Here is a 12,915-nt window from a genome sequence, read left to right as displayed (position 1 = left end):
ACTGATATGTGACAAAATTTTAAACCTTGGCTCGATGTATAATAATGCATATATATGATCTGATGTGGATGTGGCATGAGCCTCATACACTATTGACTATTACTGCCCTTCTATTTTCTTCTTTCGTGATTTTTTATTTTTTTTTCTAAGTACCACCTGTTGATAGTTTTTGTGTCAATTGTTAATTTGTTTGTATGTAGCATTAAACAGGTTTCAACTTTCAAGTGTACAAAAAAAGAACAAAATTGCATCTTGGGGTCGGAATCTTTGGTTCTAGATATTACCAAAATTGTATCTTAGGCTAAACTTGTTTGTGGTGCGAACTGCGAAGTTCATTTGTACTGAAGTACATAAATGGGAGTGTAAATAGACTAAATTTAATTTAGTTTTGCTTCAACTTGCATCCCTATATGGCACAAGAGAAAAAGTCTCAATAAACAATTAAACGTGGCAAATGGGAGGAGTTAAGATATGTTTAGATGCATGTTCCCATGAGGCCATGATTCCACCTTTATTGGTGGTGGCAAATATTAACATAAAATATGAAAAAATGATCAAACCTATTTACTTAAAAAGAAGTCACTTGTATTGGAATTCTTATTACAAAATCCCGGCATTTAGTTTTTTTATCAATAACAGAACCATTTTATTAAATTTGATTAAAGATGAAGATACAAGAGAAAAAAGACGAAGATACAAAATCCATACACTTATTTCATGATAGAAGCTATAGATGTATCCAAATCAAGATCTCTTTACTTTCAGAAAAAAAAAAAATCAAGATCTCCATGATGGAATGCTTTGCTCATGTCTGAAGAAATTTCCTGGATCAACCATGCTTTTCACATGAACCAATCTCTTGAAGTTACTCTTGAAATACTTTTCACCCCAAATCCTGGCACGGGAATAGCTTGTATTACCCTTACCGTTGGTACCCAAGTCAAGATCCCTAAAGTTGACATATGCAGCTCTTGGAGACTTGGATACATAGGGCCTCATGTACCTGTATAGTTTTCTGATCCAACCTATGTGCCTTCTGGATGCCTGAATTCCTCCCTCTTCCCAGTTCACACCATATTCAATCTTATAGATGTTCCCCTTTCTATGAGGGAAAGGGATTTCAGACTCTGGAATCTCATTCATCTTTCCTCCATAGGGAATCCAGATCATAGATGCCCCTTCATCTTCATAAAGCCTTTTCCATATTCCTTCTAACCCAGTTTCTGAAATGGGTTCTTTCACATAATCAGACTTTGCCTTGAAGAAGCTCTTGAACTGAGGCCTCCTGTCCAGCAAAACCTCCAAGGGTTCAGAGGTTGGGAAACCTGCATAATAGAGGACGGAATGAATCCAACTCATTTCAATACAGTCTTCTCGCTTCAAACCCAGCTCAGGAAATCTGGCATCCATCATTTGCAGAAGTTTCTCAGAACCCCCAAGAAACATAGAGTCGAATGAAGCTTGAACACTTCTATTCCCCTTCTGATCTGTAGTAGTTGCTATGTGGATGTGGAGGAAGATGTCTTCATGGAGCTTGTCTGCAACGAATTGCCATTTATGTATAAGCTTTGTTGTACCACCATGTCCCAAGGCTCTATCAACACTGAAAACAGTCACCACTGGGGGAACAGGAACTAGTTTGACTTTCCAAGATACGATGATGCCGAAGCTTGCTCCGCCTCCTCCTCTGATGGCCCAAAACAAATCTTCCCCCATGGATTCTCTATTAAGAATTCTACCATTAACGTCGACTAAATAAGCATCGATGATATTATCAGCAGCCAGGCCGTATTTTCTGAACAGCCGACCAAACCCACCTCCACTGAAGTGACCACCGACGCCTACAGTCGAACAGCTCCCGGCGGGGAAGCCATGGATCTTACTTGCCTCTGCAATTCTGTAATAAACCTCCCCAAGAGTTGCTCCAGCTTGAATCCATGCGCTGTTATCTTCTATACTAACGTCAACTGATCGAAAATTCAGCAGGTCAACAATGATGAACGGGACAGCAGAGACATATGAAAGGCCCTCGTAGTCGTGGCCACCGCTTCGAACTCTGAGTTGCAGGCCTGCTTTCCTAGAACAAATTACAGTTGCTTGGATATGAGATACATTCAATGGTGTGATGAGGAGCAGAGGTTTAGGGGTGGAAGGCAACGAAAATCTAAGATTGTGTACAGGATATAGCAAGACAGATGAATAAGAAGAATTGTTTGGGGTGTACAGCACTTCTGAGATTGGGATGGATGACTGAGAATGGATTTCGAGGCACTGTAAAAAGGTCCAGTGAGTTGAATCTGATGAAGCCCATGACCATGAAACTGAACAGAGGAGGAGGATGTAGAGCAAAGAAAATACAGAAAAGCTTGAAGTCTGCATTTTCCTTTGAGGTGACTGGGAAACCAATGCAGTGATTGCTTATTTAATATATGTTTAAGTTGACGAAAAATTTTTTTGGTTGTAATGTAGTTTAGTCTTTCAGAGAGACTTTGAGAGAAAAATTTGATTTTTTGGGTCTTTATAATAATTAAGCAATGGAAAATTCAGGTAGAGGTGAAGTCTCTTCTCTGCACACTTAATGGCTGTTGACTTGATTTTTTTTTTTTTTTTTTTTATAATCTTTCTACGTTGCCAATCAGGGCCGGTTTGTGGTAGAAATGAAGTCTCTTCTCTACACACTTAGTTTTTTTAATAATCTTTCTACGTTGCCAATCAGGGGCGGTTGGATTGGATTAATCTTGCACTTTCTTTCATTTGACTGGTTTCTAGTCCGGATTGCGAGTTGTGAATAAAAAATGGTGCAGCAGAACTTGACACGCTGACTCGCTGGGTCCGGGTCCGGGTCCCAGTGGGGCGTTTGATAAAGTTGTAAAATAATTAGCTAATTATGAGATATAAATAAATAAATAAATAAAAATTAATTAGTTAAGAAAAATTTCAAATGATTAAATAAATAAATAATTATTAGATAATTCAAAAAATAATTATAAAAATAAAATGTTGAAGTTTAAACAGAAATAGTGATCTAGCTAACCAAATAACTAGATAACTAAGAAAATAGTAAAACAATTAATAAATCAATTGAATGAATAATAAAGATAATTACTTAATTTAAAAATAATTAATATTTTAATTATTTATTTATTTTCATAATTTATTAAATATTAAATTATTTTTACTATTTTACTGATTGCCATTAAATTATTTTATTACTTATATTTAAATTTTGATTAATCAATCATTCTATTAATTATAAATTAGTAATTAATGTAAACATTTATAATTATATAGAATATATAAAACAGATAGTTGCCTTTGATTCCGTGCAAGTCATAATAAGTTAAATCCAAATACTGCATGCATCACATATCACTAATGCTAACTTGCAAACACTTATAACATATGCTCTTACACTAACATTCTAGGTTACCGCATTCAAATACCTAACAAATTTCACTGTACTCAGAGGTTTAGAAGAGCAAAAAGAGATTTCAACTTTCCAAATGATATTATGGACCCTTCTGTTTTTTTTTTTTTTTTGCTTTTCACAACCATTATTGCTATAAAGGAGTCCAAATTCGATTATAATGAGGTCTAAAAGGCAAAATAGTGCATGCATGGAAGATGATTATAATGAAATTAGAATTATGAAAATTGCTGGAATGAATGCTAAATTCTTTGGTGAAGAAAGTATTTAAGAATAAAATGTCTTTAAAACATAATTGTTTAATACTTGTTAGAAGAAAATGAAGAAAATATGAAACCCAAGGTGATATATATGAAGAAAGAAGATATGAAAAGCAAGAAAATAAGGTCAACAGTTTTTGGCAAAATAACAGTTCTAGGGTAAAACGGAACCGGTCACTTGACCGATTCCTGGTTTTTCCGATCTGGTTTTAAAAACCATGCTTTGGAATAAAAAAACCTAAATAGCAAAAAAATTGTAATTTGAAGCAAAAGAAGAAAAATAGATAACGGACTGGTTCAAAGAAACAATTGCCGAATTGATATAAAACCAACAATGGAACAAAGTTTAAAGAAACAACAAAGTGGGGCTTCAACTAGACAACAGAAAAAGGGAAAATGCATTGAAAAAACAAAAACTTTTTGATCAAACATACATATAAATATAGAATGGGAGAGTCGTTGAGAAGATCTGTTGTAGCCGTTGAGTAGAGGTTGATAATCACTTATGGAGAAGACAACAACCAGATCTCATGTAGCCATTTAGCAGAGAGAGAGAGAGAGAGAGAGAGAAGACAACGGAAAGATGATGGGTTAGGGTTTGTCAATGTTATATTTTATGCAAAATTACATTAATTCCCTTTTTCCCACGCATAAATTGATCTCACATGTTTATTTTGACCAATTAAAATCCACTCATGAATTTTGATAAATAACACCTGATTTACTGTCACGTTTATGATTCCAGTTGATCGATCAGAAGTTTTTCGAATATCATATCTTTTCGATATCATAGTGGAACCCTTTACTTAAAAAACAAAGCGAGACTTGTTGGGTTATGAGAATCAAATTCTTAACTACGCCGTTACCTTTAGCCAAAGGTGCTCTTTGTAGTTGCTAAACATTAAGGATGCTGGATGCCCGTAATAAGTTTATCTCAGCTTCTTTTAGATTCTATTGTCATATGGATGGTAAGCCTAGCTGAAGCCTCAACCCTTTTGGATGGTATCCAACGGGTCGTTGCACTCGGATTCGAAAAGGTAGAGGTCTGTTCAGATTTCCTCTTTATGATTCAATTTGTTAATGGTAAATGTCCACTCCCTAGAGGTTATGGTTGGGGTGAGCAACGAAAACCGAAAAACTGAATCGACCAAATTAATCAATTAAAACCGACTAAAAAATTCAGTTAATTAAATTGATTGGTTGAGTTTTGGTTTGGTATTTTATAAAATCAAAGGTATCGGTTCAATTTCAGCTAATCAAAATAGAAAATCGGCAGTTAGCCAAATCGATCATATACATATATTTATATGATATATATATATATATATATTTTATATATTCTATACATTATAAATTAATAAATATACATTATATTTATAAAATATAATATATTATTTATTATTTAAAATATAATATTATATATATTTCTAGTATTTTATTATATATATTTATAATATATTATAAATAATAAAAAACCGATGATTAATTAAACTGGTCAATCGTTTAATTGATCAGTTTTGATTCGATTTGGATTACTGGTTTTTCAAAACCAATAACCCCAATTCGGTTTCAAAAAAAAAAGTCCAATACCGTGGGCACCCCTAGGTTATGGTACTGGATGAATCGTTTCCGCCTGGAGACATTTCTCCCATACGGATCGTGAGGGAAATTGAGTGGCTGATAGTCTTGCTAACTATGTCGGTGATATAACTACACAACTTTATGCAGAATTCTGATATTCCGTACATTTGTGTATAGTCTGTTTGGTTTCTTCCTCCTCCAAACTTTTTTTTTTTTTTTTTATTTATGATGAGCTGGGGGAACTTGTATAGATTTTTCAGAGGGATAAGGACGTAAGGTATTTACGTCTCCTCCCTCCCAGGAATATTTTTTTGAGAGAGTAATAAAAATTTACGTCTCCCACCCAAGAACTTGTATAGATTTTCAGAGGGCCACCCCTATTCAGAACTATCAGTCAATGAGGTTAAAATTTGGGTCTGTTTTGCTCGAATTAAAATCACCATGATTTTACAAGGAGGTTCCATCCACCCTCTTAAACAATAATAAGGAGATCAAGATATGAAAGGCTACCTTGTTTCTATCATTAAAAGGTGAGATATGAAAGGCCCATGTTGAAGCTTGATGGGCCATATATTAAATTGACTCTTTCACTATTCAAGGGGCTGGGGTCTTGGGAGGTGAGTCCTCAGTTTCCCCATGATCAGCCATGAAAATAATAGGGTGGCCTGAACTGCCAAGGGAGAGGGAGCCCCCGTAGAAGTCCATAAACTTTGCTAGTTCCAAACAAATTTACCCCTGAAGTAATGTTTATTTCTGAAACTAAATGCTTTGAAAAAAGTCCTATAGAACAATTTGGTGGTTTGCTAATTACCCTAATTATGATTTCTTCACTGTAATATTAGTCTAGTGAGAAGCTGGGAGGGAAAGCAATGGGTACTTGCCAAGGTGGCGACTCTTTGCAATATCCTACAGGATTGTTCACTGATTGACCTTGGTTTTAAGGATGATTTTACATGCAATTTTAATGATCAGTGGCCATTGCCCATTGGCATATGTTTTCACGATAGCAGTAACTGATCGTTGATTGTCGGTCATCTACCGGTAAAAAAATTTATTCCGGTGATTTGGAGACCTAGGCTAGCGGTTATGATTGCTAGCACGATACTTCTTTGAAAAATGAAAATGAACAACATAAGGCATGGTTAGTTTTCTTGTTGCACGTTACCTCGATTTTTGTGCCACAGGATTGTTTTTCATTCTAAAAGGAATGAGGCCCATGGAAAGAATTTTGCAACCAAATGCTCTCATGTTAATATATTATTCATTCTTGTACATTCTTTCCCAAGATGAATAAGAATTGTGAGAATGAAGCTCATAGTAGTAAACCAAACATGACCTTAATGACGATGAGTGTAGATGATGGAGGCCCATCTCATCATATGGGCGACAACTCATAGGAAGATTCAAGATAAGCCAAAGAACTCCAAGAATCCAAGATAATTCAGGAATTCAAGATACATCAAGAATTCAGGAGTCCAAGATAATTCAAGAATTCAAGAATTCAAGACTCATCAAGAATTCAAGAATCCAAGACCCATCAAGAATTCAAGAATTCAATATCCATCAAGAATTAAAGAATTCAAGATAATCCAAGATTCATGCATGGATAAGATCAAGGGAGATCGGACGGAGGAGATCAAGCCAAGGAGTATTCAATCCTATCTACAAGTTGATATGTTTTACAAATTTAATTTCTTTTCCTAGTTCTTTTACAACTCCCAAGTGTATTATAAATACTGCTATTTTCCAGTTAATAGACACAATTCAGACTTCAGAATTTCTTCAGATTTCCTGTTCAATTTTTGCCACCTTTTCTCTCTCCTAGAGAAATCGTGTAGTTTCGCTAGAAACTAGTGTTCGCCCGGTGCTTGCATAGCCAGCTCCGGTTTTCCATTGCTTCCACGCTGCGTCAGGTGGTATCAGAGCATGGAGTTCACCCAGTCAGATGGCCAACCAAGATGGTAGCAATTGCAACCCACCCCGTGACGAAGATCAGGGGTTACAAGCTGTTTGGAGAGCGATTGAAGAACAACACACGACCACACGTAACATCGAACAACAGTTGGCAGAGGTGACAGAACAACTGCGAACCTTGTTACGGGAGGTTGTTCCACGGAACCGGGAAAATCCACATCAGATCGAAGGAGACCACCACGACAGACCACCCATCAATACTGCATTCCGACGTCCAGTTCTTGACAACGACAGTGAAGATGATTTAGAATTTGGTGGTGCTCCAATCCTTCCCGGCAACGACAGAAACGACCAAAATTGGCACAATCAAAGTAATTTCAATCCCCGTAGGAATAATGATGAATTTAAACTCAAGGTAGATATTCCTACTTTTAGTGGAGATTTTGGCATAGAGGGACTTCTAGATTGAATCCCAGAAGTCGATAAATTCTTTGAGTACATGGAGATACCAGAGGAACGAAGGGTAAAACCGGTAGCTTTTCGATTAAAGGGAGGCGCATCTGTTTGGCGGGAATGCCTAAGAGAGACCCGGATCAGAGAAGGAAGGGGTCCTATCCGAACTTGGAGGCGCATGAAACAGCTTATAAGAGGTAGATTTTTACCCCAGATTATGAACAGTACATGTTTGAATCTTACCAATAGTGTGCGCAGGGCTCTTGTAGTGTTAATGAATAAACATTTGAATTTTTGAGATTAGCTGAAAGAAATCAATTATCTGAAATTGATTACCAGTAGGCAGCCCATTATCTAAGCGGTTTGAGACCATCCATCAGAGATAAAATTGGTGTACAGATGGTTTTTAGTGTGCAGGAAGCAAGGAACCTAGCCTTGAAAGTAGAATTGATGTTCCAAGACAAGGCACGTAGTGATAATTATCGCCAGTACAGCGGAAGCGACAACAGACCGACAACTGTCGACAGGAACAAATCCGTCCCGGCAGTTCAGCCTTCTCACCTGGCAAGTACAGTTAACGTCGGTAAGGTTATTACAGGAGGACATACTTGAGGTAACCCTTCCAACCCTCCAAAACCCAGTAATCCCTATGCAAAGCCTGCTCCTATTAAATGATTTAAATGTAATGAGGTTGGACATAGATGTAGTGACTGTCTCAGGAGGAAGGCAGTTAATATGGTAGAAAGGGAGGAGGAAGAAGATGTGGAAAAGCAAGTATATTGTGGACCTGATGGGGAAGATGAAGAGGGTCCAGACGAACATGAAGAGTATACCTGTGTTGTGAGAAAATTAATGTTGTCTTAGAAAAATAAAGATACTTCTCGAAGGCACAGATTGTTCCGTACTAGATGTACTGTCAAGGGTAAATTATTTGATTTAATTATTGATAGTGGCAGTCAAGAAAATATTATTTGCAGGGATGACATACAAAGGTTACAATTACTTCCTGAAAAACATCCAAACCCATATACAAGTGGGTGGATCAAGGAAGGAGGCGGCGTACGGGTGGAGGAATGCTGCAAGGTACCTTTTTGTATTGATAAGTACCATGATGAAGTATATTGTGACATTGTAGATATGGATGCTTGCCATATTTTGTTAGGGAGGCCTTGGCAATTTGATACAGATGCAAGGCACATGGGTAGGAAGAATACCTACCAACTTGAAAAAGAGGGTATACGTTATACTTTGTTACCCATGGCTGAAAAAAATATTACAAAGGCCCCAAAAGCAAATGAGAGAAATTTTCTTACTATTACCCATCATCATGCTAAATTTATGAAAGAATGTAAGGATACCCATGAGGTACATTAGTCAGTAGTAAAGGGAGAACATATGAATGAAACACTGGAGGAAAATAAAATTCCAGTGGAAATGCAGGGACTGAAAGAAGGGTAGGATCCATCTAATGGACGCCATAAAGGTTGCGGAATGGGTGGGCGAATTTCAAATTCATGAATGAAGGTGTTCATTCATGAATTTGAAATTCGCCCACCCATTCCGCAACCTTTATGGCGTCCATTAGATGGATCCTACCCTTCTTTCAGTGGTATCTAACCCACAGGTTCGAATGTTCATTCATGAATTTGAAATTCGCCCACCCATTCCGCAACCTTTATGGCGTCCATTAGATGGATCCTACCCTTCTTTCAGTGGTATCAGAGCCACAGGTTCGAATCTTGAACCAAAAGAAAATCAGATCTGACCCTGCGCAGATGGATAGAAGGTGTTCTTTCAGGATTTGCGCATATTATTTTTTTTTTATTTCAAGAAACTGTTTCTTGTTAAGGGCGATTGATCTGAAATTAATTTTATTAAATCCAAAATTTATTTAGAATTGTTCTTTATTTATTTTGATTTAATGGACTGTTAGAACCTGGAGATCACAGTGCAGATTTGGCGCAGATAGTCTGCGCACCCTTTTTCTTTCTATTTATTTATATTCGGTTTGTAAATATTTTTTTTTTATTTTAGACTGAATGCATAGGATTTGATCAAGAATGTAATTAATAGAAATAGGATTTCTGTTATTTTTTCTTGATTAAAGAAGAAGGAAGAAGAACGCGGCGCTGGAGATTTGCAGTTGGAGAAATCGCTTTCTGCGATTTGCAGTTTGTGAAACTGCAACCCTTGTGATTAACCTCTGTTTTGCAGGTGGTGCGAACAGTCCATAGTTTGATTTGTAATTGTTTGAAATCAAAATTATTAATTTCAGATCTTTCATGAATTAATTCTTGAATTGAAAATAAGTTTTGGATCCTCTCGGACTAGATTGGACCAAAACTGTTTGGACCGAATCTGGGGTTCGATAGGGACTGTTTTTCAGTCTGTATTTCTCACACTTGCTGTTCCAAATCTGATGTTCAATTATAGGGATTAATTCGGCCCACCTGTAAAGCCCAGTTTTAAAGGGTTAAAACTGCAAAAGGCCCATTACTGTGAGATAAGCTGTATGGGCCGAACTGCTATCTGCGATTCAGCCCATACACCTAGTAGTCATTAATTGTTAATGACTTAGATTTTTAAATGGGCTATTCAATGGGCTTTACAGCAGTTAATTGATTGGATCAATTCCTCCTTTACATGTGATGTTTGGATGTTTGATGTGCTGCAACCATGGGCCATAAGTACTTGGCCCATGAAGACTCGTTAGTGGCTCTTGCGCACACCATGGCTGAATGCACATCATTGCCATGGTGTCCTTCAAGGTCATTGGATGACCCCTCTTTGCTTAGTGGGCCCCACAACCCTGAAAAGGGATGCGTACGGAACCCCTAGCCGATTAAGGCCCACCAGAAATCTGACTTTATGAAAGTCAGTGGGAGCCACTCTGGTTTGACCTAAATTAAAACTAGGGCATTTTTGTTCCCTCCAGCAAATATGAATGCTTGTGATAGGGAGACCCATGTGATGGACTCTCTAAAGGCCTTCCGTCATTAGCACAATGATGGGTCCTTCAGTAATGAGGAAACGCACCATAAAATTGGGCTATCCATTTGCTGTTGGATCTATTAGAGTGTTTCATAAGATGATAGGGGCGTCATAGACCGATGTGGGAGGGGCTTCACCAGAAAATGGGAACTCTCTCACGGTACCTTGGCGTAACCTGAATATGATGGGTAAGCACTCACTGGACAGAAAGGTTTACCTAAAAACGGCTCTGAACCTTGTCTGACAGAGGCCAAAGGGAAACTCATTTGTTGAGTGGATATGATCCGTCATAGAAAGGTGGTGAGGTTATGCAGCTGAAACAGTTGGCTTCACGCACCCCATGTGATTTCCCACATTTCCAGAGACATTTCGTCGTCTCCGTCACTGAGAAAGGAGGGAAATCTCAGAGATGAACAAATGGGAATGGAACATAGATTAAAAGCCATATCTATGTAGGTAACATGAATCAAACTAAGGTTGTGGACTAATGATTTTGCTATTTTATCAGAAAATGGCAAACGGTCAATTTGCAAAGCTTCTAGACGATAACAAGCTAAAGGGCCCAAACTATGCCGACTGGTACATAAATCTTATGCTGGTCCTAACTTCCGAAAAGTTAGACAAGGTGGTGAAAAATCCTGCCCCGGAACGTCCGGGTGATAGGGCTTCTGAGGCCCGTAAGAGGGACTACCAAGAGTGGGAGGATAAGAACTCCCTAGTCCGCTGCTTTGTCATTGCCTCATTAGACAACTCAATACAGAGGCAGTTCGATCAGATCGAACTAGCCAAGGACATATTGGACAGTCTAAGAACAATGTATGAAGAGCAGAACCGTTCTACTCGACAGAAGGTCCTGAAATTGTTCATGACCGCACAGATGACCAAAGGGCAGAAAGTTCATGACCATTGTCTTTGGATGATGGGATACATTAACGAATTTGAAGCTCTTGGATCCGGGCTAGATCTTGGCACGCAAGTGGGTGCCATCCTCAATTCTTTGCCCTCTTCCTTCAAAACGTTCACAATGAATTACAATATGAATAAGCTGAATGTCAGCGTACAGGAACTCAGCAATATGTTGCAGAGAGCCGAGGATCTACTCATGAAGGATGAGCCTGTGGTTATGCTTGCTGAAACTAACAAATCGGGCAAGAAAAAGAGAAAGGCAAAGAAGCCTCAGAAGAAGGCTGCCAAACCTAAGAAGCAGAAGAAGAACAAGGCATCTGATGTCTGTCACTTTTGCAAGCAGACCGGCCACTGGAAGAGGAATTGTCCTGCCTACCTGGAATCTAAGAAAGGTAACATCGAAACTTGTGTCATAGAAACTAACATGTTAGTTACTTCTGTGTCCTGGTGTGTTGACTCCGGGGCTTCAACTCATGCGTGTAACTCACTGCAGGGGTTCAAAGTTAGCAGAATGTTGAGTGAAGGTGAAGTGACACTATTCTTGGGAACAACTGCAAGTGTTGCAGCAGCGGCAATAGGAACAGTAGAATTAGTTTTTAAAGAAGGAATACTTGTACTTAAAGATTGTCTTTATGTACAGAACTTGAGAAGAAATTTAATTTCTGTTTCAAAACTGTGTGCTGATGGATATACTGTTTATTTTAGTAATATGATTACTGTTAAACGGAATAATAAATTCATCGCATGCGGGGAACTAGAGAACGGTCTCTATGTTCTACATCCTTCTCTGGAAACTAACTTAACCGAAACTACGTCGGTCAAAAATCCCAAGAAAAGGAATCGTGATACAGTAAGTCCCACGTGCCTCTGGCATTACCGACTTGGCCATATCGGTATTGACCGAATCACAAGGCTGGTAAAGGATGGTCCTTTGGATTTTCTAACCGTAGAAAATCTTCCCACTTGTGAACCTTGCCTTCAAGGTAAAATGTCTAAGCGGCCATTTGACGGTAAGCCTGAAAGATCTGAAGGCACACTTGACCTGATACATACTGATGTATGTGGTCCCCTGAGTGTTAGGACACGGAATCAACACGTGTACTTCATCACCTTTACAGATGATTTTTCACGATATGGTTACGTGTACCTAATGAGACATAAGTCTGAATCATTTGAAAAGTTCAAAGAGTTCAGACAGGAAGTCGAGAAACAATTAGGGAGAGAAATTAAGGCCCTTTGATCAGATCGAGGTGGCGAGTATCTCTCTGACGAATTCGGGGACTACTTAAAGGCCAATGGGATAGTGTCACAATTAGCTCCTCCTGCTACACCTCAACTCAACGGTGTTTCAGAGAGGAGGAATAGGACCTTGTTGGACATGGT

At 38.2% G+C, this 12,915-nt stretch overlaps 1 pseudogene across 1 annotated transcript; it reads right to left on the bottom strand.

Moving 5' to 3' along the window:
- Positions 1-616: 616 nt before the first annotated feature.
- Positions 617-2,567, bottom strand: LOC148864229 (tetrahydroberberine oxidase pseudogene; annotated as a pseudogene). The gene has a single exon (XR_016109415.1). The product of XR_016109415.1 is annotated as a tetrahydroberberine oxidase pseudogene (transcript).
- Between the last annotated feature and the right edge of the window lie 10,348 nt (positions 2,568-12,915).

This window comes from Nelumbo lutea, chromosome 3 (genome assembly GCF_056320005.1).
Source record: "Nelumbo lutea isolate HS-2025 chromosome 3, American lotus-T2T, whole genome shotgun sequence".
Lineage (NCBI taxonomy): Eukaryota > Viridiplantae > Streptophyta > Magnoliopsida > Proteales > Nelumbonaceae > Nelumbo > Nelumbo lutea.
This window is presented reverse-complemented; position numbering and strand designations above follow the sequence as displayed.